Source organism: Lolium perenne, chromosome 1 (genome assembly GCF_019359855.2).
Source record: "Lolium perenne isolate Kyuss_39 chromosome 1, Kyuss_2.0, whole genome shotgun sequence".
NCBI classification, from domain to species: Eukaryota; Viridiplantae; Streptophyta; class Magnoliopsida; order Poales; family Poaceae; genus Lolium; species Lolium perenne.
The window spans coordinates 270,892,462-270,914,573 of record NC_067244.2 but is presented as its reverse complement, the minus strand read 5'-3'; positions in this window follow the sequence as shown (position 1 = coordinate 270,914,573).

The window sequence follows — 22,112 nt, the reverse complement described above, 5'->3', positions numbered from 1 at the left end:
TCGACGGCGGAGCGGAAAGGACGGAGGGGGGCACAGCTGGAGAAGAAGGCGTTGGCGGCGCGCGCTGCAGGCGTGCAGTTGACGTGGGAGTTAGAAATCTCTGTGGTGTAATTTTCCTTCACGTTCCCGGCAACGGCGCCAGAAATTTAGCTTGACACGCGTACAGCACGCGAACGTTGGGAACCCCAAGTGGAAGGTGTGATGCGTACAGCAGTAAGTTTCCCTCAGTAAGAAACCAAGGTTTATCGAACCAGTAGGAGTCAAGAAGCACGTAGAAGGTTGATGGCGGCGGAGTGTAGTGCGGCGCAACACCAGGGATTCCGGCGCCAACGTGAAACCTGCACAACACAACCAAATTACTTTGCCCCAACGTGACAGTGAGGTTGTCAATCTCACCGGCTTGCTGTAACAAAGGATTAGATATATAGTGTGGATGATGATTGTTTGCAGAGAACAGTAGAACAAGTATTGCAGTTGATTATTTGATGTAAAGAATGGACCGGGGTCCACAGTTCACTAGTGGTGTCTCTCCCATAAGATAAATAGCATGTTGGGTGAACAAATTACAGTTGGGCAATTGACAAATAAAGAGGGCATGACCATGCACATACATGTTATGATGAGTATTGTGAGATTTAATTGGGCATTACGACAAAGTACATAGACCGCTATCCAGCATGCATCTATGCCTAAAAAGTCCACCTTCAGGTTATCATCCGAACCCTCCGCATTAAGTTGCAAACAACAGACAATTGCATTAAGTATGGTGCGTAATGTAATCAACAAATACATCCTTAGACATAGCATTGATGTTTTTTCCCTAGTGGCAACAAGACATCCACAACCTTAGAACTTTCTCGTCACATTGTCCTGCATTTAATGGAGGCATGAACCCACTATCGAGCATAAATACTCCCTCTTGGAGTTACAAGTAATGACTTGGCCAGAGCCTCTACTAATAACGGAGAGCATGCAAGATCATAAACATCACATAGATAATAGATTGATAATCAACATAGCATAGTATTCATTATTCATCGGATCCCAACAAACGCAACATGTAGCATTACAAATAGATGATCTTGATCATGTTAGGCAGCTCACAAGATCTAACAATGATAGTACAATTAGGAGAAGATGGCCATCTAGCTACTGCTATGGACCCATAGTCCAGGGGTGAACTACTCACACATCACTCCGGAGGCGACCATGGCGGTGAAGAGTCCTCCGGGAGATGATTCCCCTCTCCGGCAGGGTGCCGGAGGCAATCTCCTGAATCCCCCGAGATGGGATTGGCGGCGGCGGCATCTCTGTAAGGTTTTCCGTATCGTGGCTCTCTGTTTTGGAACTATTATCGATGAAGGCTTATGTAGGCGGAAGGGTGGGTCAGGGGGCGCCACGAGGGCCCCACACGCCAGGGCCGCGCGGCCAGGGGCTGGGCCGCGCCGCCCTGTTGTGTGGCCGCCTCGTCGCCCCACTTTGTTTCCCTTTCGGACTTCTGGAAGCTTCGTGGAAAAATAAGATCCTGGGCGTTGATTCCGTCCAATTCCGAGAATATTTCCTTACTAGGATTTCTGAAACCAAAAACAGCAGAAAACAGCAACTGGCTTTTCGGCATCTCGTTAATAGGTTAGTGCCGGAAAATGCATAAATATGACATAAAGTATGTATAAAACATGTGAGTATCATCATAAAAGTAGCATGTAACATAGAAAATTATTGATACGTTGGAGACGTATCAGCATCCCCAAGCTTAGTTCCTACTCGTCCCGAGTAGGTAAACGATAACAAAGATAATTTCTGAAGTGACATGCTATCATAATCTTGATCAATACTATTGTAAGCACATGTAATGAATGCAGCGATTCGAAGCAATGGTAAATACAATGAGTAAACAATTGAATCATATAGCAAAGACTTTTCATGAATAGTACTTTCAAGACAAGCATCAATAAGTCTTGCATAAGAGTTAACTCATAAAGCAATAAATTCATAGTAAAGGCATTGAAGCAACACAAAGGAAGATTAAGTTTCAGCGGTTGCTTTCAACTTGTAACATGTATATCTCATGGATATTGTCAATGCAAAGTAATATAACAAGTGCAATATGCAAGTATGTAGGAATCAATGTACAGTTAACACAAGTGTTTGCTTCTTGAGATAGAGAGAAATGGGCAAACTGACTCAACATAAAAGTAGAAGAAAGGCCCTTCGCAGAGGGAAGCATTGATTGCTATATTTGTGCTAGAGCTTTTATTTTGAAAATAAGAAACAATTTTGTCAACGGTAGTAATAAAGCATATGTATTATGTAAATTATATCCTACAAGTTGCAAGCCTCATGCATAGTATACCAATAGTGCCCGCACCTTGTCCTAATTAGCTCGGATTACCTGGATTACCATCGCAATACATATGTTTTAACCAAGTATCACAAAGGGGTACCTCTATGCCACCTATACAAAGGTCTAAGGAGAAAGCTCGCATTGGATTTCTCGCTTTTGATTATTCTCAACTTAGACATCCATACCGAGACAACATAGACAACAGATAATGGACTCCTCTTTAATGCATAAGCATTTAGCAACAAATAATATTCTCATATGAGATTGAGGATAGTTGTCCAAAACTGAAACTTCCACCATGGATCATGGCTTTAGTTAGCGGCCCAATGTTCTGCTCTAACAATATGCATACTCAAACCATTCAACTCATGGTAAATCGCCCTTACTTCAGACAAGACGAACATGCATAGCAACTCACATGATATTCAACAAAGGGTAGTTGATGGCGTCCACAGGAACATGGTTATCGCTCAACAAGCAACTTATAAGAGATAAGATGCATAAGTACATATTCAATACCACAATAGTTTTTAGGTTATTTGTCCCATGAGCTATATATTGCAAAGGCGAAGAATGGAAATTTAAAGGTAGCACTCAAGCAATTTACTTTGGAATGGCGTTGAAATACCATGTAGTAGGTAGGTATGGTGGACACAAATGGCATAGTGTTTGGCTCAAGGATTTTGGATGCATGAGAAGTATTCCCTCTCAATACAAGGCTTAGGCTAGCAAGGCTATTTGAAACAAACACAAGTATGAACCGGTACAGCAAAACTCACATAAAAGACATATTGTAAGCATTATAAGACTCTACACCGTCTTCCTTGTTGTTGGACCCTTACTAGAAAATATCTAGACCTTAGAGAGACCAATCATGCAAACCAAATTTTAGCAAGCTCTATGTATTTCTTCACTAATTAGTGCAAATTATATGATGCAAGAGCTTAAACATGAGCACAACAATTTCCAAGTATCACATTATTCAAGATATTATACCAATTACCACATGTAGCATTTCCCGTTTCCAACCATATAACAATTTAACGAAGCAGTTTAACCTTCGCCATGAACATTATGAGTAAATCCTAAGGACATATTTGTCCATATGCAACAGCGGAGCGTGTCTCTCTCCCACACAATGAATGCTAGGATCCAACTTTATTCAAACAAAACAAAAAACAAAAACATACAGACGCTCCAAGTAAAGCACATAAGATGTGATGGAATAAAAATATAGTTTCATTAGAGGAACCTGATAATGTTGTCGACGAAGAAGGGGATGCCTTGGGCATCCCCAAGCTTAGATGCTTGAGTCTTCTTGAAATATGCAGGGGTGAACCACGGGGGCATCCCCAAGCTTAGAGCTTTCACTCTCCTTGATCATATTGTATTATCCTCCTCTCTTGATCCTTGAAAACTTCCTCCATACCAAACTCAAAATAACTCATTAGAGGGTTAGTGCATAGTCAAAATTCACATGTTCAGAGGTGACATAATCATTCTTAACACTTCTGGACATTGCACAAAGCTACTGAAAGTTAATGGAATAAATAAATCCATCAAGCATAGCAAAACAGGCAATGCGAAATAAAAGGCAGAATCTGTCAAAACAGAACAGTACGTAAAGATGAATTTTTTAGGTGCACCAGACTTGCTCAAATGAAAATGCTCAAATTGAATGAAAGTTGCGTACATATCTGAGGATCACTCACGTAAATTGGCAGAATTTTCTGGGTTATCTACAGAGACTACTGCTCAAATTCGTGACAGCAAGAAATTTGTTTCTGCGCAGCAATCCAAATCTAGTATGAACCTTACTATCAAAGACTTTACTTGGCACAACAGTGCAATAAAATAAAGATAAGGAGAGGTTGCTACAGTAGTAACAACTTCCAAGACTCAAATATAAAACAAAAGTACTGTAGTAAAATCATGGGTTGTCTCCCATAAGCGCTTTTCTTTAACGCCTTTCAGCTAGGCGCAGAAAGTGTGTATCAAGTATAATCAAGAGATGAAGAATTGACATTCTTACCAGAGGCTCTACGCCTACCCTTCTTACTCTTATTCTTACTATTTGGTTTGGGGAATATATGATTGCATCCAGGTATGGAGGATTTTAGAGTCCCCTTTTCCACATCTATGGTTACTCCAAAGAGCTTCAGCAGGGATCTTCCAAGTGTGATTTGTCCTGTACCTACACATTCAATAACGAGATAATCAGTGGATACAGTTTTTCCAAGAAGGGTTGTGAATACTCCTTCAGCTATTCCCTTAGGAATTATAACAGAGTTATCAGTGAGAGTTATTCCTTCTCCTCCTTCAGTAAGTCCCCAGAGTGTCAAAGATTTATAAATACTTTCAGGCATAAGGCAAAATTCAGCCATAATATCACAACGAGCATCAAATTTTGTACCATCAATATTAACTTTAATAGTGGGGTCCCACATTGATGGTTCAGAGTTTATTGGAACATAATCAAAATGCTCACGGATCCGACCATACCCTTCTTTCAAGCAAGACACATATGTCTCAAGAGTATTCAATCTATTGTAAACACTAACAAGGGATGGATCATAATTATTAGTGGAGCTAGATGATGCAACCAATTTTTTTATGGCATTAAAAGCTTGATCCCCATCACAATGAAGGAAATATCCTCCCACTACAGCATCTAAGGCATATCTATAGCGAAGAATAAGCCCAAAATAAAAATTACTAAGAAGCAAACTTAGTGTCATTTTAGGTTCAGTTTTATTATATGAATCGAAAATTCTAGACCAAGCTTCTTTAAAGCCCTCTTCACCACCTTGTTTAAAAGTGAAGATCGATTCCTCGGGTGATAGAGTAACAACTACAGGACTAGTCATGCTAACAAAAAATAAGGTAAATGCTAATAACTAATTTTTTTGTGTTTTTAATATGGCAACAAGACAGTAAATAAAGTAAAGCTAGCAACTAATTTTTTTTTATTTTTGATATAATGCAGCAAACAAAGTAGTAAATAAAATAAAGCAAGACAAAAAACAAAATAAAGAGATTGGAGGTGGAGACTCCCCTTGCAGCGTGTCTTGATCTCCCCGGCAACGGCGCCAGAAATTTATTTGCTGGCGTGCAGTTGACGTGGGAGTTAGAAATCTCTGTGGTGTAATTTTCCTTTATGTCCCCGGCAACGGCGCCAGAAATTTAGCTTGACACGCGTACAACACGCGACCGTTGGGAACCCCAAGTGGAAGGTGTGATGCGTACAGCAGTAAGTTTCCCTCAGTAAGAAACCAAGGTTTATCGAACCAGTAGGAGTCAAGAAGCACGTTGAAGGTTGATGGCGGCGGAGTGTAGTGCGGCGCAACACCAGGGATTCCGGCGCCAACGTGGAACCTGCACAACACAACCAAATTACTTTGCCCCAACGTGACAGTGAGGTTGTCAATCTCACCGGCTTGCTGTAACAAAGGATTAGATGTATAGTGTGGATGATGATTGTTTGCAGAGAACAGTAGAAAAAGTATTGCAGTTGATTGTATTTGATGTAAAGAATGGACCGGGGTCCACAGTTCACTAGTGGTGTCCCTCCTATAAGATAAATAGCATGTTGGGTGAACAAATTACAGTTGGGCAATTGACAAATAAAGAGGGCATGACCATGCACATACATGTTATGATGAGTATTGTGAGATTTAATTGGGCATTACGACAAAGTACATAGACCGCTATCCAGCATGCATCTATGCCTAAAAAGTCCACCTTCAGGTTATCATCCGAACCCCCTCCAGTATTAAGTTGCAAACAACAGACAATTGCATTAAGTATGGTGCGTAATGTAATCAACAAATACGTCCTTAGACATAGCATTGATGTTTTATCCCTAGTGGAAACAGCACATCCACAACCTTAGAACTTTCTGTCACTGTCCCAGATTTAATGGAGGCAGGAACCCACTATCGAGCATAAATACTCCCTCTTGGAGTTACAAGTAATGACTTGGCCAGAGCCTCTAGTAATAACGGAGAGCATGCAAGATCATAAACAACACATAGATAATAGATTGATAATCAACATAGCATAGTATTCATTATTCATCGGATCCCAACAAATGCAACATGTAGCATTACAAATAGATGATCTTGATCATGTTAGGCAGCTCACAAGATCTAACAATGATAGCACAATTAGGAGAAGACGACCATCTAACTACTGCTATGGACCCATAGTCCAGGGGTGAACTACTCACACATCACTCCGGAGGCGACCATGGCGGTGAAGAGTGCTCTGAGAGATGATTCCCCTCTCCGGCAGGGTGCCGGAGGTGATCTCCTGAATCCCCCGAGATGGGATTGGCGGCGGTGGCGTCTCTGTAAGGTTTTCCGTATCGTGGCTCTCTGTTTTGGAACTATTATCGACGAAGGCTTATGTAGGTGGAAGGGTAGGTCAGGGGGCGCCACGAGGGCCCCACACGCCAGGGCCGCGCGGCCAGGGGCTGGGCCGCGCCGCCCTGTTGTGTGGCCGCCTCGTCGCCCCACTTCGTTTCCCTTTCGGACTTCTGGAAGCTTCGTTTAAAAATAAGATCCTGGGCGTTGATTTCGTCCAATTCCGAGAATATTTCCTTACTAGGATTTCTGAAACCAAAAACAGCAACTGGCTCTTCGGCATCTCGTTAATAGGTTAGTGCCGGAAAATGCATAAATATGACATAAAGTATGTATAAAACATGTGAGTATCATCATAAAAGTAGCATGGAACATAAGAAATTATCGATACGTATCACTAGCACGCGCTGGCCGGGTGTATCGCTGCCACCAACGCGAGCCCATGGAGTACGATGGTTCCGCCGTACATTCTGGAAGTGTTGTCCCCGTCGACATCCGGGTTCTACAACGAAGGCCCCTCCGCAACTCCCGGGTGCGTGATGCCAAACTTGTCTCCACGGTACGAGGATGCGCTGCCTCATGGTGGCTTCAACCCCAATGCTATGTTCAACTCCCCAACGTACGAGCCAAGACCCTGTCCGGAGGGCGCCCCGTTCAATGGTCGCATGGGCCCACTCGAATTCGATGGCGCCGGTGCTGAGGAGGAGGTGGAGGAGGAGGAGGAGGAGGAGGAGGGGAGGGGGAGGGGTGGAGGAGGGGGTGGAGGACGACGAGGACGAAGAGGGCGACGACGAAGAGGACGACGAGGGTGCCGGTGAGGATGCCGATGATCTCGTGGAGTTTGACGCGGACAGCGTGAGGAAGAAGAAGAAGGCGTCGGGCACACGAGGCCCCAAGTGGACGGTTCTGGAGGATCTATGTTTGTGCGAGTCGTGGGCGACGGTGAGCCATGACTCCATCATCAGCGCCAACCAAAAATACGGGAAGTATTGGGCGAGGATCAAGGCCGAGTTCGATGAGCGCAAGCTGATCAACAACGACTACAACAAAGTGAAAATGAAGAGGAGCCAAAAGGCAATGTCGACGTGATGGGCCATCATCCAGGCGTCGGTGAACATGTTCCATGGGTACCATCACGACTTAGAGACCAGAGGCGACAGCGGCGCCGAAATCAGCCAACTGGTATGACTGTTTCTTACATAATCTGTAGCGCCTACATTGTGTTCGATGAAATGATTGCGCTTTCTTTGGTTAGTTTGACAAGACCATGGATTTGTACTGGAAGAACTCGGATGGGCATAAGTCGTTTGCGCTGATGCATTGCTATAGCAAGCTCAAGAAGAACCCCAAATGGAAGTTGACGCGCGTTTCGTTGTCGAAGGGGAAAGATGCCATTGATTTGGATGCACCGATGGCAATATCGGCAAGGCTCCCTATCGGCAACAAGGCTGCCAAGGCCACCTTGGCCGATGCTGCGTCGTCCGAGAAGACCCAGGTGTCGCTCACGCAGTGCCTCGTCGAGGTCTCCTTGACCTTGCTCTCCAGCGACAAAAAGGCCAAGGAAAGGTGGGCAGCGCTGCTGAAGAGGCAAGAGGAGAAGATGGAGCTGAAGAAACGCATGGACGACATGTCCCTGCTGAGCGCGTCGACAGAAGGAATATCTCCCCGGACGCGGGTTGCGCACAACTTCTTCAAAGGCCATATCCTCGACGCCATCGAAGCCAAAATAGCGGCGGCCCATGCAGCGGCAGCGGCCCCAACCCCGGAGCAAGAGCCGGCAGACGCATCCGCTACCACACCTGCGTCGGCCTCTGCCTCGACGTCGGCAATAGAGCATGCACACCGGACAGATCACGACGAGTTCATCATGATCGATGGGCCTACGTCGACTCGGGACGCACCGTCGGCGTCGGCGTCGCCCAACCCCAACCCCTTCTTTTAATTCTTTCGTCGGCCTGTAATATGATCGCGCGCCTAGTACTTTGATCGCCGCTACTCTGATCGTGACGACTTCGGCAGGAACGATCTCTTTTGAATGCAAACTATTTAAATTCCTCATTGGGGACGGCGTTTGGGGGACGCGACTGGGGAGCGACGTCCCCCACACGCGGCACGAACAAAACTCGTCCCCCAAACGCTCGATCTGGCGCTGTTTGGGGGACGATTTTGGGGACGCTACTGGAGATGCTCCCCACCGGTGTCCCCCAAATAGGCGCCAGCGCAGTCGTATGGAAGACGCCGACATTGCATCCTTCATTTAGGGGTGCTGCTTCCACTCCGGCGCCCCCAAATTGGCGGCCCCGATATAGTTCTTGTAGACAAACTAAACATTTTCTTCTAGTTTCATTTTCATGTCATTTAGGATATTTTACCGCGAACCCGCATTTGCTGTGCTAAAATATTACTGACCGCCCTCTATGGAGAGGTGGACAGCGTGGAGCCACCGCTCCTCATTGTCATGTTTGCGTGTACGGGCGTCATCCTCCATCTTCTTGAGGGACTCGTACGACTCGACGATCGCCCGCTGTTGTGCCGTCTGCTCCTCAGCGTCTAGACCGTCGCCGATTATCCGCTTCTCTCCACCGCGAACGCCAAATAGGCAGCTCTATCCGCGGCCACCGCCTACCGACACAACTGCTGCTTCAGCTCTTCCCACCGCCGACGGTGCTCCACCTCCTGCCTCCGTAACTGCAGTTGCATCTCCTCCAAGCGCCGCCGCTCGTAGACTTCATCCTGACGCTGCTGCTCCTCCCGCACCTCCCGCCGCTGCTCAAGCTCCTCCCGCAGCTTCTGCCGCAACTCGACAGTCTGATGTCGCCGCTCGTAGACTTCATCCTGACGCTGCTGCTCCTCCCGCACCTCCCACCGCCACTCAAGCTCTTCCCGCCGCTGCTGCCGCCACTCGACAGTCTGCTACCGCCGCTCCGCCTTCTGCTGCTGCCGCTCGTCCATGACAAATGCATCTACGGTCGCCGCTAGCGCCGCCTCCTCCCACGCCACATACTCTGCGAGCTTCGGGTCCTCTACGGTGTTGTTGCGACGAGAATACATTGTGGGTTTAGATTTTTGCACGACTCAAGTGAGAGTCAGGGAAGGAGGGGTTAATATAGACCGGTGGCGAGGCAGGAACCTCCCGCGTGGCATCGTGGCGGGAGAATTTACGGGCGGCGTCGTGGCGGGAGATTTTACGCGCCGCGTCGTGGCACAAAATCTCCCGCGCGACGCCCTAGCGTCACTGACATCGCGGTCCCATTGCAAAATGTGACGCGCCAGCGTGCCCGGTCCGCGCCCTTTGTGAAGGGGCTGACACGGGGTTGCTGGTGCCTCTATTGGGCTCAAAAATGCGCCGGCGCTTTTTAGGGCGCGCCGATGTGAGTCCATTTTGGCCGCCGACCCCCAAAAAGCTATCGGGGGCGCTATCGGGGCCACCGGTGAAGATGCTTTTAGATATCTTGATCTCCAAACTCCATTTAAAAAACTCAGATACTCTGGTTTAGTGTAGAAGATTTTAATTTTGTACATTGCCCAATAATAATAATAATAATAATAAAGAAATGAAACCGCGCCAAGTCTCGCTTCTACTATATCAAAAAGTGATAATAATAATAACAACAACATGAGCAGCAGCAACAACAACAACCTCAGATCACAAATTTAAGGCCCAGTTTCACATCAAGTCATAAATATCAAGAAATTTGGTTATCTTGATCGCCAATCTCCAATCATCAATGGCCATATTTGCAAACAAAATTGAATACCATGATCTTCGATTAAAAATTACCAAAGTGCCAAAATTTGTGAAGGATTGTTCTCAAAACCATTTGCTCGCAAAGTTTGGTTATTTCTTCTATGTAGCACATCACAAATGATGATTACATGCTTTGGTTCGCCGTTTTTTATTTATTGGAACTATCTTTGGCTTGATTTTTATTTTAGGTCAAACTCGCTCGTTGTGCCCAGCGTGTAAGTGTGCTAGTTGAATGTAGCACACGCATGTGGTTCTCAAAATTTGCACACCATACTTCAAATTTTCACATTTTTATTTTTGCGCATCCTGAAATATGAACTATTAGGAGTTGAAATTTTGTACATTTATAGAATACACCAATGCCTACATCTACAGTTTGGTCATAATTATTTGAAAGATTAAATGTCATATTCAAAATTTACAAAAAAAAAGGGCTAAATGCAGCTCGATCTACAAAATGCCTCACTACTTGTATGATGGCCTTGAATGAAGGCCAATTACAGGGCATGCCCACTAGTGGAAAACGGGGTTATAGATCCGGTTCATTTGGGCCTTCAGTCCCGGTTTCCAAACCGGGACCAATTAGGCGGGACTAAAGGGTCCCCCTTTAGTCCCGGTTCAAAGTTGCACCGGGCCTAAAGGCGGCGCCACGTGGTGCGGCCAGGAAGCTCGCGGTGGATGGCCTTTGGTCCCGGTTCGTGGTACGAACCGGGCTCAGTTCTTCGCCACGCGGCAGAGAATTGCTATTTCTCTGCCGCGGCACAGGTTTAGGGTGGAGCAGCGTTTCTCTGCCGCGGCAGAGAAACACGTTTCTCTGCCGCGGCAGAGTTTCAGCAATGCATATATATCATTCAAGAAACCACAAAAAATCGTCGTGAATATATATAGACATCGTCAACAGTACACGTAATGCATGCATATTTACAATATAAAGTCAGATATCTTTACTAAATCTATTTGCCTTTACAAAGTACACGATCAAGATCTACGAACTCCCGATAGTGCTCTCCACCTGGGGCAATGACCTCGGTAAGAAAGAATCCCGCGATTTCCTCTTGAATTGCTCGTATTTGATCATCCGTTATGAGAGTGTCCCGCAGGCGTATCATCTATATTTAAAAAAGGAGATCAATATATGAATGGAACTCAATACAATAGATGGTACTAATTAAGATTAATTGTGAAAATTTGTTATCGTACACGAGTCTGGTGTATACGGGCATCCTCACCCTTGGGACAGGCCATGTCACGAATGAAGGTGCAAACGTAGTATCCACATAAGTTATTTCCGGGTTCCTGCCTCATACACTTTACGAAAAAATAGTTCGATCAAACTAATAATCAAGCATCGTATTGAAAGTAAATATCATATATAGAGTTTCACGGACATAACTATATATATAGTACTACTTACAGGGTAATCTTGAAATGTAAGCTCCGGTTTCCATTTACCCGGAACAGTATTGATGAACCGTTTCCAAGCCCTGCCCGGCAAAAAATAATGAGTAAATGAGTTATTGATTAGTTGATGATATCATCGAATTAGAACAGATGAAGATGCCAATACGAAATTGATTGAAATTACCTCTGGAGGATGGCAGTCATGTCCGCCCATTCCGCATATTCTTTACGTTTCGAGTCCATGACATTTACGACTCCTTTGTGAAGATCAATGATTAGGGGAATAAAGTGGAATCTGCACAAGCATAGCTCAATGATTACGAGAATAAAGTGGAAGGTGCACAAGCATAATGTATGTTATAAATCACTCACTTGAAGTTGTAGGGAAAGAATATATCCTCGTTGTTTGCTTGCTTCACTAAAAACATTACCATGTTGTCCTCTGTGTCCTTGGCGAAGTCTCGAACCGTAACTTCATGAACTGTGTCTGGATCTATGAACCCCAGCGGTAGGAGCTTCCCTCTTTTGCATTCGAGCTTCTTCATTCTGCATAATTAAATGTATAGCGTACACAAAGAATATAGTGAGGATAATTGTTAGTGCAAATGAATGAGCTGAGCTACAGACTTAATTACATAAATAAATCACTTACAGGCAGTAGCAACTGATGACAGCTTTGTTGAGGGCGTCTTGATTGAATAACTGAAACAGTTCTTCTAACTCAAGGTTTATCTCCTCGACCCCCTGGAAGTAATGCTCATCTCTAAGATACACCGTGAGGTAGCGATCACCTCTTCGATAGGCTTTCAGGTACCATTCATGCAACCTTCGCATCTGAGTCCCTAGACACGCGAGCTCGCTAGGTTTGACGAGATTAGATCCGTATCTATACTTGTTTACCACTTGAGCCGTTGGATAGTACTCTTCGTACTCAACTGATGCTCCCTGAGCTCTAGCCTCCCGTTCGATCATCGATGCCGTCTCTAGATCATCATAGGGCTGCACGACGAAGTGGGGTATGGCCTGAATGTCCTGCTGTCCAAGCTGGGCGACTTCTTTTGCTTCTTTGCTCGCTCTAGAAGACTGTCCAAGAGAGCGGTCATAATCAGCTCTCAGCTCAGGTATCTTCATTCTCGTCTCGGCAAAGTGCTTCACTGTATGCGGTGGAATAAACATCTTCTTCGGCGCAAGAAACGCCTTTTGCTCTTCAGTCTGCTCATGTGGTAACAACTCTGGAGTCTGTGCCCTCATCGGAGTTGATGATCTCTTCGGAGCTATAGGAGGTGCCGCGGTTAGCTTCCTCTTTTGCTTAGGTGGAGGCGGCGGAGTCTCCTGACGAGGAGGAGGAGGCGGCGGAGTATTTTCACGCAGAGGAGGCTGCTCATGCACAGGGGAATCATCATCGCGCAGAGGAGAATCATCACGCGGAGGAGACTGCGCAGGTGGCGGAGGAGGCGGACGAGGTGGCCTGCTTGGTGGCTTCTCACCTGGAAACACAATGTTCTCCTTCCGCCATTGCACGGTGGTTCTACGGGCTTCTCCCAGTTCTTTGATTTCCCCATCTTCACCTGCAGGGTGCTCAAGCACCAACCCCTCATAATCTCTCAACACTTCATCCACCATCACAACAGCAAAGTCGTCTTGGACCGGACGGCAATGGTAAGACCTTGTAGGTAAGAGGATGCCGACCGCCGCCTTGAAGGATAGGTTGAAAACTTTAACATGCAGCTCACAAGGACGGCTCTCAGTGAGATCATCCACGGGGAGGTAGCGAGGAGGCTCGACCACCTGGTCATCATCATCATTATCCACCTGCTGACTGGAAGCCACGCTGCTTTTCCGGTGTTTTTGAGATTGCAGCGGGATGAGGGCATTGAGCAATGCAGGATCTACAGCCTGCCCCTGAACCATCTGGGATGTAAGTACTTGGGTTACCATGGTTAATTGGGCTTTCATGGTGCTCATACCCTCCTCTAAGGACGCTATGCGGTCTGTTTCCCTTGCCTTTCTCCTCTCATGGCTTTTATCAAGAAATCTCTTCCTTTCCGCAGGAAAGCCATACTTCCACGGAATGGAGCCTTTGTAGGATAACGTTGCATAGAAAACAAAAATTTTCCTACCGCGAACACGCAATCCAAGCCAAGATGCAATCTAGAAGACGGTAGCAACGAGGGGGTATCGAGTCTCACCCTTGAAGAGATTCCAAAGCCTACAAGAGGAGGCTCTTGTTGCTGCGGTAGATGTTCACTTGCCGCTTGCAAAAGCGCGTAGAAGATCTTGATCACGATCGGTTCCGGCGCCATGAACGGGCAGCACCTCCGTACTCGGTCACACGTTCGGTTGTTGATGAAGACGACGTCCACCTCCCGTTCCAGCGGGCAGCGGAAGTAGTAGCTCCTCTTGAATCCGACAGCACGATGGCGTGGTGTCGGTGGCGGTGGAGAACTCCGGCGGAGCTTCGCTAAAGCTACGCGGAAGATATGGAGGAGAGGGGGGCGGCTAGGGTTTGGGAGGGGGTGGCCGGCCACTTCAATGGGGCGGCCAGCTTGTGGTCTTGGGGTGGCCGGCCCCCTCCCTTGGCCCCTCATTATATAGGTGGAACCCCAAGTGTTGGACTCCAAGTCTTCGAATAAGACCCGAAACCAAAACCTTCCATATGGAGGGGAAACCTAGCCAAGCTAGGACTCCCACTAGAGGTGGGAGTTCCACCTCCCATATGGGGGGGTGGCCGGCCCCCTAAGGGGGAGTCCACTTGGGACTCCTCCCCCACTAGGGTTGGCCAGCCATGGAGGTGGAGTCCCATGTGGACTCCACCTTCCTTGGTGGTTTCTTCCGGACTTTTCTAGAACCTTCTAGAACCTTCCATAGAACCTTCCACGACATTTTAATTCACATAAAATGACATCCTATATATGAATCTTATTCTCCGGACCATTCCGGAACTCCTCGTGATGTCCGGGATCTCATCCGGGACTCCGAACAAATATTCGAACTCCATTCCATATTCAAGTACTACCATTTCAACATCCAACTTTAAGTGTGTCACCCTACGGTTCGTGAACTATGCGGACATGGTTGAGTACTCACTCCGACCAATAACCAATAGCGGGATCTGGAGATCCATAATGGCTCCCACATATTCAACGATGACTTTAGTGATCGAATGAACCATACACATATAATACCAATTCCCTTTGTCACGCGATATTTTACTTGTCCGAGGTTTGATCTTCGGTATCACTCTATACCTTGTTCAACCTCGTCTCCTGACAAGTACTCTTTACTCGTACTGTGGTATGTGGTCTCTTATGAACTCATTCATATGCTTGCAAGACATTAGACGACATTCCACCGAGAGGGCCCAGAGTATATCTATCCGTCATCGGGATGGACAAATCCCACTGTTGATCCATATGCCTCAACTCATACTTTCCGGATACTTAATCCCACCTTTATAGCCACCCATTTACGCAGTGGTGTTTGGTGTAATCAAAGTACCTTTCCGGTATAAGTGATTTACATGATCTCATGGTCATAAGGACTAGGTAACTATGTATCGAAAGCTTATAGAAAATAACTTAATGACGAGATCTTATGCTACGCTTAATTGGGTGTGTCCATTACATCATTCATATAATGATATAACCTTGTTATTAATAACATCCAATGTTCATGATTATGAAACTAATCATCCATTAATCAACAAGCTAGTTTAAGAGGCATACTAGGGACTTCTTGTTGTCTACATATCACACATGTACTAATGTTTCGGTTAATACAATTATAGCATGATATATAAACATTTATCATAAACATAAAGATATAAATAATAACCACTTTATTATTGCATCTAGGGCATATCTCCTTCAGTCTCCCACTTGCACTAGAGTCAATAATCTAGATTACATTGTAATATACCTAACACCCATGGCATTCTGGTGTTGGTCATGCTTTGCCCTAGGGAGAGCTTTAGTCAACGGATCTGCTACATTCAGATCAGTGTGTACTTTGCAAATCTTTACTTCTCCATCTTCGATGTATTCGCGAATCGAGTGGTAACGCAGCTTGATATGCTTCAGCCTCTTGTGTGACCTTGGCTCTTGTGCATTGGCGATGGCACCCATGTTATCACAGTAAATGATTAATGGGTCCAATGCACTAGGAACCACACCGAGCTCTACAATGAACCTCTTCATCCATACCGCTTCTGATGAAGCCTCCGAAGCCGCTATGTACTCTGATTCTGTTGAAGACTTCGCCACCGTGCACTGCTTTGAGCTTGCCCAGCTTACTGCAGCACCATTCAATATAAACACGTACCCAGATTGTGACTTAGAGTCATCAGGATCAGTGTTCCAACTTGCATCGGTGTAACCACTTACAACGAGCTCTTGGTCACCTCCATAACAAAGAAACATATCCTTAGTTCTTTTCAAGTACTTCAGGATATTCTTGACCGTTGTCCAGTGTTCCATTCCTGGATCACTTTGATATCTGCTAGTCAAACTAACAACATGTGCTATATCCGGTCTAGTACATAGCATGGCATACATGATAGATCCTACTGCCGAGGCATAGGGGATTTTACTCATCCTTTCTCTTTCTTCTGCCGTAGCCGGTCCTTGAGTCTTACTCAAGACTTTGCCTGGTAACATAGGTAAGGACCCTTTCTTACTTTCGTCCATTCTAAACTTCTTTAGAATCTTGTCCAGATATGTACTCTGTGATAGCCCTATTAGGCGTCTTGATCTATCTCTATAAATCTTGATGCCTAATATATACGATGCTTCACCAAGGTCTTTCATTGAAAAACTATTATTCAAATAACCTTTAACAACTGCTTTTTAATAGTTCTATATCATTCCCGATCAATAATATGTCATCTACATATAATATCAGGAATGCTACAGAGCTCCCACTCACTTTCTTGTAAATACAGGCCTCTCCATGACACTGTATAAACCCGAAGTCTTTGATCACCTTATCAAAGCGTCGGTTCCAACTTCTTGATGCTTGCTTCAGTCCATAGATTGAACGCTGAAGTTTGCATACTTTGTCAGCATTTTTAGGATCGACAAAACCTTTGGGTTGTACCATATACAACTCTTCCTCAATGTCTCCATTAAGGAACGCCGTTTTGACATCCATCTGCCAAATCTCATAATCAAAAAATGCAGCTATTGCTAACAAAATCCTCACAGATTTTAGCTTCGCTACAGGTGAGAAAGTCTCATCGTAGTCAACTCCTTGAATTTGTCGGAAACCCTTTGCGACAAGTCGAGCTTTATAGACAGTAATATTACCATCAGCATCTGTTTTTCTCTTGAAGATCCATTTATTCTCGACAGCCTTTCGGCTATCAGGTAAGTCTACTAAAGTCCATACTTTGTTATCATACATGGATCCCATTTCTGATTTCATGGCTTCTTGCCATTTGTTGGAATCTGGGCTCATCATCGCTTCTTCATACGTCGCAGGGTCCTCATCATTGTTATCCACAATCATGACATTTAGACAAGGATCATACCAATCAGGAGTGGTACGTTCCCTTGTCGATCTGCGAGGTTCAGTAGTTTCCTCGTTCAAAGTTTCATGATCATTATCATTAGCTTCCTCTGTTGCGGTGTAGGCGATGGTACAACTTCCGATCTTGCGCTACTCTGATCAACGAGTATAGATTCATCAATCTCATCGAGTTCTACTTTTCTTCCAGTCACTTCTTTAGTGAGAAATTCTTTCTCAAGAAAGGTTACGTTCTTAGCAACAAAGATTTTGCCTTCGGATTTGTGATAGAAAGTATACCCTATAGTTTCCTTAGGGTATCCTATGAAGACGCATTTCTCCGCTTTGGGTTCTAGCTTGTCCAGTTGTAACTTCTTTACATAGGCTTCGCAACCCCAAACTTTCAGGAACGACAGCTTAGGTTTCTTATTAAACCATAATTCATACGGTGTCGTTTCTACGGATTTTTATGGTGCTCTATTTAAAGTGAATGCGGCTGTCTCTAATGCATAACTCCAAAATGATAACGGCAAATCAGTAAGAGACATCATAGAACGAACCATATCTAAGAGAGTTCGATTACGACGTTCGGACACACCGTTTCGTTGAGGTGTTCCCGACGGTGTCAATTGTGAAAGTATTCCGCATTTCTTTAAATGCATGCCAAACTCATAACTCAGATATTCACCTCCACGATCAGATCGTAGAAATTTGATCTTCTTGTTACGTTGATTTTCTACTTCACTTTGGAATTCCTTAAACTTCTCGAAAGTTTTGGATTTATGTTTCATGAAATAGATATACCCATATCTACTCAGATCATCTGTGAAGGTTAGAACATAACGATAACCACCGCGCGATGCTACGCTCATTGGTCCACATACATCGGTATGTATGATTTCCAATAAGTCAGTAGCTCGCTCCATCATACCAGAAAATGGAGTCTTTGTCATTTTTCCCATTAGACATGCTTCGCATCTATCAAGTGACTCAAAGTCAAGTGATTCAAGTAATCCATCAGTATGGAGTTTCTTCATGCGTTTCACTCCAATATGACCAAGACGACAGTGCCACATATAAGTAGAATTATCATTCAATTTAATTCGCTTAGCATCAATGTTATGTATATGCGTATCACTACTATCGAGATCTAACAGAAATAAGCCATTCTTTTGTGGTGCTCGACCATAAAAGATATTATTCATAAAAATAGAACAACCATTCTTCTCAGACTTGAATGAATAACCGTCTTGCATTAAACAAGATCCAGATATAATGTTCATGCTCAATGCGGGTACAAAATAACAATTATTTAGGCTTAAAACTAATCCCGAAGGTAGATGTAGATGTAGAGGAAGTGTGCCGACAGCGATCACATCGACTTTGGATCCATTTCCAACGCGCATCGTCACTTCATCTTTCAGTAGTCTTCGTTTATTCTTTAGTTCCTGTTTCGAGTTACAGATATGAGCAACCGAACCAGTATCAAATACCCTGTACTAGAACGAGAACCGTGAGATAAACATCTATAACATGTATATCAGATATACCTTCTTTCTTCTTCTTGACAAGGCCGCTCTTCAGATCAGCCGATACTTGGAGCAATTACGCTTCCAGTTGTCCCTTCTCCTTGCGAATAGCACTCAGATCGTGCTTAGGGCCGTTCTTAGGTTTCATAGGAGGCGTGGCAGCTTTCTTGCCACCCTTCTTGAATTTTCCCTTAGACTTGCCCTGTTTCTTGAAACTGGTGGTCTTGTTGACCATCAACACTTGGTGCTCTTTCTTGATCTCAATCTCAGCAGCTTTTAGCATGCCAAAGAGTTCAGGTAACTCCTTGTTCATGTTCTGCATATTGTAGTTCATCACAAAGTTCTTGTAACTTGGTGGCAGTGATTGAAGGACACGATTAATCCCCAGTCTGATAGGAATCACTATTCCCAAGTCACTGAGTTTCTTCGCATGCCCGGTCATGGCGAGCATGTGCTCACTAACGGAGCTGCCTTCTTCCATCATGCAGCTGAAGAATTGTTTCGATGCTTCATAGCATTCCACGGCCGCATGAGTCTCAAAAATAGCTTTCAGCTCTTTCATCAACTCATGAGGATCGTGGTGCTCAAAACGTTTTTGAAGATCGGATTCCAGACTGCACAGGATGACACACTGAACTTGAGAGTACCAAATTTTCCGAGTCTCGTAAACAGCTTTTACTTCATCGGTTTCAGTTTCTGCAGGAGGGTCACCTAGCGGTGCATCAAGCACATATTGCAGATTTCCGCCAGAGAGGAAGATCCTCACATGACGGAACCAGTCGGTGAAGTTGCTACCGTTGCTCTTAAGTTTCTCTTTCTCTAGGAACTGATTAAAATTGATTGGGGACGCCATCTCTACAACATATATTTGCAAAAGTTTAGACTAAGTTTATGACAAATTGAGTTCAAATTTTAATTCAACATAATTAAAAAATCTAGGTGAACTCCCACTCAAAACAATATCCCTCGCATTGTCTTAGTGATCACACGAACCAAATCCACCGCACCTTTGTCCGATCATCACGAGACAAGGTGTGATTTCAATGGCGAACACTCAAAGTGTTCATCATATCAACCATATGATTCATGCTCTACCTTTCGGTATCACGTGTTCCGAGACCATGTCTGTACATGCTAGGCTCGTCAAGGTCACCTTAGTATCCGCATGTGCAAAACTGTCTTGCACCCGTTGTATGCACTTGTTGATTCTATCACACCCGATCATCACGAGATGCTTCGAAACGACAAGTCTTGGCAATGGTGCTACTAAGGATGAACACTTTATTATCTTGAGATTTAAGTGAGGGATCATCTTATAATGCTACCGTCGCGATCTAAGCAAAATAAGATGCATAAAAGGATTAACATCACATGCAGTTCATATGTGATATGATATGGCCCTTTTGTCTTTGCGCCTTTGATCTTCATCTCCAAAGCACGGACATGATCTCCATCATCTTCGGGCATGATCTCCATCATCATCGGCGTAGCGTCAAGGTCAATGGCGCCGTCTTCATGATTGTCCTCCATGTAGCAACTATTACAACTACTTTGAAATACTACTCAACATGAAATTTAAAGACAACCATAAGGCTCCTGCCGGTTGCCACAATACAATAATGATCATCTCATACATATTCATCATCACATTATGGCCATATCACATCACCAAACCCTGCAAAAACAAGTTAGACGTCTCTAATTTGGTTTGCATATTTTACGTGGTTTAGGGTTTTCGAGAGAGATCTAATCTACCTACGAACATGAACCACAACGTTGATACTAATGTTTTCAATAGAAGAGTAAATTGAATCTTCACTATAGTAGGAGAGACAGACACCCGCAAAGCCTCTTATGCAATACAAGTTGCATGTCGAACGAGGAACAAGTCTCATGAACGCGGTCATGTAAAGTTAGTCCGAGCCGCTTCATCCTACTATGCCACAAAGATGCAAAGTACTCAAACTAAAGATAACAAGAGCATCAACGCCCACAAAACCATTGTGTTCTACTCGTGCAACCATCTATGCATAGACACGGCTCTGATACCACTGTAGGATAACGTTGCATAGAAAACAAAAATTTTCCTACCGCGAACATGCAATCCAAGCCAAGATGAAATCTAGAAGACGGTAGCAACGAGGGGGTATCGAGTCTCACCCTTGAAGAGATTCCAAAGCCTACAAGAGGAGGCTCTTGTTGCTGCGGTAGACGTTCACTTGCCGCTTGCAAAAGCGCGTAGAAGATCTTGATCACGATCGGTTCCGGCGCCACGAACGGGCAGCACCTCCGTACTCGGTCACACGTTCGGTTGTTGATGAAGACGACGTCCACCTCCCGTTCCAGCGGGCAGCAGAAGTAGTAGCTCCTCTTGAATCCGACAGCACGACGGCGTGGTGTCGGTGGTGGTGGAGAACTCCGGCGGAGCTTCGCTAAAGCTACGCGGAAGATATGGAGGAGAGGGGGGCGGCTAGGGTTTGGGAGGGGGTGGCCGGCCACTTCAATGGGGCGGCCAGCTTGTGGTCTTGGGGTGGCCGGCCCCCTCCCTTGGCCCCTCATTATATAGGTGGAACCCCAAGTGTTGGACTCCAAGTCTTCGAATAAGACCCGAAACCAAAACCTTCCATATGGAGGGGAAACCTAGCCAAGCTAGGACTCCCACTAGAGGTGGGAGTTCCACCTCCCATATGGGGGGGTGGCCGGCCCCCTAAGGGGGAGTCCACTTGGGACTCCTCCCCCACTAGGGTTGGCCGGCCATGGAGGTGGAGTCCCATGTGGACTCCACCTTCCTTGGTGGTTTCTTCCGAACTTTTCTAGAACCTTCTAGAACCTTCCATAGAACCTTCCGCGACATTTTAATTCACATAAAATGACATCCTATATATGAATCTTATTCTCCGGACCATTCCGGAACTCCTCGTGATGTCCGGGATCTCATCCGGGACTCCGAACAAATATTCGAACTCCATTCCATATTCAAGTACTACCATTTCAACATCCAACTTTAAGTGTGTCACCCTACGGTTCGTGAACTATGCGGACATGGTTGAGTACTCACTCCGACCAATAACCAATAGCGGGATCTGGAGATCCATAATGGCTCCCACATATTCAACGATGACTTTAGTGATCGAATGAACCATACACATATAATACCAATTCCCTTTGTCACGCGATATTTTACTTGTCCGAGGTTTGATCTTCGGTATCACTCTATACCTTGT